This window comes from Parus major, chromosome 1 (assembly GCF_001522545.3).
Source record: "Parus major isolate Abel chromosome 1, Parus_major1.1, whole genome shotgun sequence".
Lineage (NCBI taxonomy): Eukaryota > Metazoa > Chordata > Aves > Passeriformes > Paridae > Parus > Parus major.
In genome coordinates this window covers 85071226-85073705 of record NC_031768.1, presented here as the reverse complement: position 1 = coordinate 85073705, position 2480 = coordinate 85071226, and the positions used below count along the sequence as shown (strand labels likewise).

The 2480-nt window shown below is 55.6% G+C and overlaps 1 protein-coding gene across 5 annotated transcripts in view; it reads left to right on the top strand.

The window, feature by feature from the left end:
• The first annotated feature begins 1089 nt into the window (after positions 1–1089).
• The window catches only part of TSKU (tsukushi, small leucine rich proteoglycan), an 18929-nt gene continuing 17538 nt past the window's right edge, over positions 1090–2480 (top strand). For 2 of the 5 annotated variants that reach the window (XM_019008237.2, XM_015642710.3), the window contains exon 1: positions 1184–1420. The gene's annotated coding sequence lies outside the window, so the exon portion shown is untranslated. Of the gene's footprint in view, positions 1421–1906; positions 2198–2480 lie in introns of those variants that run through there. The other 3 variants (XM_019008238.2, XM_015642717.3, XR_004498639.1) reach the window with 2 other exon arrangements.

Below are 2480 nucleotides of genomic sequence, written 5' to 3'. Positions count from 1 at the left end.
TTGTCACCACTTTTTCGTCACAAAGAGATGCTAAATACAGATCTCAGCAACAGGCTTGCTTGGAGGTTGTGGTCTGAGGAAATCCTGATCATTAATATGGGGCAAGTGGGGTATTTCAGTGCTACTAAAAGCAAACAACAGGAAGCCTGATCATACTTCCTTAACCTGAACCTTTTTATCTTAAGATACATATCTTAAGACCTGCACAGGCAAGTAATGTACCAAGGGGTACAAGATGCTGAATATGAGAAGCTGCAGCAAGCCACAGGATATGTCCTCTGTGATTCATGGACCCTTGCAGTCCCTTTTGCCCTTTCCAATGTCATGGCACCATGACATGAGGCACGTGACACCCTGAGACAAGCTCAGTTGGTTTGAGCCTGGTGTTAAAAACACCAAGGTTGTGCATTCAATCCCTGTATGAGCAATTCACCTTAGAGCTGGACTTGATGATCCTTGTGAGTTCCTTCCAACTCAGAATATTCTGTGAACCTGTGACTTCTGATCCCCTTTCCAGTACCAGCATCGTGACTAAAGCCACCGCTGGGCTGCTACAGCTAATAGCCAAGAAATTCTGACTCAGGGCTGCTCATTCACAGCCCGAGGCACTGCCTATCCTCCAGTGATGGCATTCAGACTCTCTGTACCCCACATTGTGGATTAATATCTGGTTTCATTTGATTTGTTTTGTTTTTCCTTTATTCTATTTCGAAGGTTACACCACACAACTTGTAGGCCCCGGTCTCCTGCCTGCTGGCATTGCTCAAGCGTTGGTGCTGCCTGGTCCTACCTGCACCCTGGGGTGCTGGAGCTGGCCTTGACACTAAATGCCTGGAAAACTGAATGAAGACAGTGTTCAGGAATAGAACTCACTGCAAAGTCTGCAAATACAGCCCTGCAGAGGTCAGGGCTAGAAACAAGGTTGTGCTGAAAGGGCAACTCCGGTGTGATCCCCAAGAAAGCAAAGGAACAACAAGGAATTTTAGCTAGGGGGGATGCAAAGCAGCAGGGAGGGGGACCGTGTGTGTGTGCAAAGCCGGCTCGACACCTCCCCCCGCCTTTTCCCTTGTTAAGGGGGGTCTGCCAGCTCAGGAGTGGCACAGTCTAGCGCAAGTCCTGCCTCCTGCCTCCTTCCTCCTCCTCCTTCTCCTCCTCCTCCCAGATGTTCCCTTGTGTGCAGCCATCTGTTGAGCTCCCTCCTCCCTCCTCCTGCGGGGAAGGGGGCAGCCAGCTTGCCCGGCCAGCTGCACGCCTCGGACGGGAAGGAGGAGGGAGAAGGAGGAGAGAAGAAGGGGACAGCCGGCCCCAAGCCCTGCTGCTGCCGGCTCCCGGCGGCGCCCGCTCCCGCCGTGGGAACCGGCGCTGCGCGGCCGCCCCGCCGTGGGAACCGGCCCGGTGCTGGGGACCGACCCCTGTCCCGGTGAGTCCCTCCCTCTGCCCTCACCCCCTCCCTGACCCCTGCATCCCCTCCCTGACCCCCATCCCTTCCTTGCGCCCTCCATCCCCTCCTTGGCCCCTGCATGCCCTCTCTGCACCTCCCTCCAAACTTCCCCGGGAGTGCAGAAGCGTGGGGCTCATTTCTGGGGAGGGGGGAAGCTGTACCGCGATGGGCCGAGCCCTCCCTGCCGCCTCCCCGGGGATGCGCAGGGCCAGCCCCGGGTGTGCCTGCTGCGGAGCCCTCCCCAGCCCCAGAGTGCGGAAACTTTTTTTGTGTGATGAGATTTTCCTCGCCAGGGGCTTCAGCGGCCGGGGGTACAGGGTAGGGGGAAGGACAGAGGTCTGGGGTGGAGGTAAACTACTTTTTTTCCCCATCTCTGGTTTTTCCAGAGGGGGAACTTTGAGATGAGGGAAGTGTGTACGAGCCCCCAGCCCGGCTCCCCTCCCGGAATGAAGCGTCTCCAGCTGGAGAAGAGAAGGGATCTTCTCTTCTCCTTCCCCCAGTGGAATGGTGGTTTGTAGAGGTCTCGGGATTGCCACGGCTGCAGAGTAATCCGAGCAGCAGCTGGAGGCTCCGCACCGCCTCCCGTGCCCGGCTTCGGGGCTTTGATTTCACACAGGGCTCCCTGTCTCCCCTCCTCTCCCTCCTCCTTCCTCTCCCTCCTCTCCGGGCCCTCCCCTCAACTCTCCGGAGCGAAGAGAAGCTTTTTGGTGGGTTTCTGGTGCTGGGAGGCTCGCAGGGTTCTACAGCTTACTCAAGGTAAGCAGAGAAAGGAGAAAGAAAGGAAAGCTTAGAGGGGTCGAGTGGATGGGGTGAAGAAGCTGAAAGGTGCAGAGGGTGGTGGTGGGGGGGTCCTTTCCCCCCGGTTTGCATTGATAAAGGCATGGCAAAGGCATTCCTGCCTGGGAATTTCCCATCTGTAAGTGGATTAAGCTGACGGGGAAGGTGTGTTTGGGAAGGGGGGAGAGGAAGCCGAGCAAACAAGATTTATTAATTCTCTCATTGAAAAAAAAAAGAAAAGGAAAAAAAAAAAAAAAAAAAA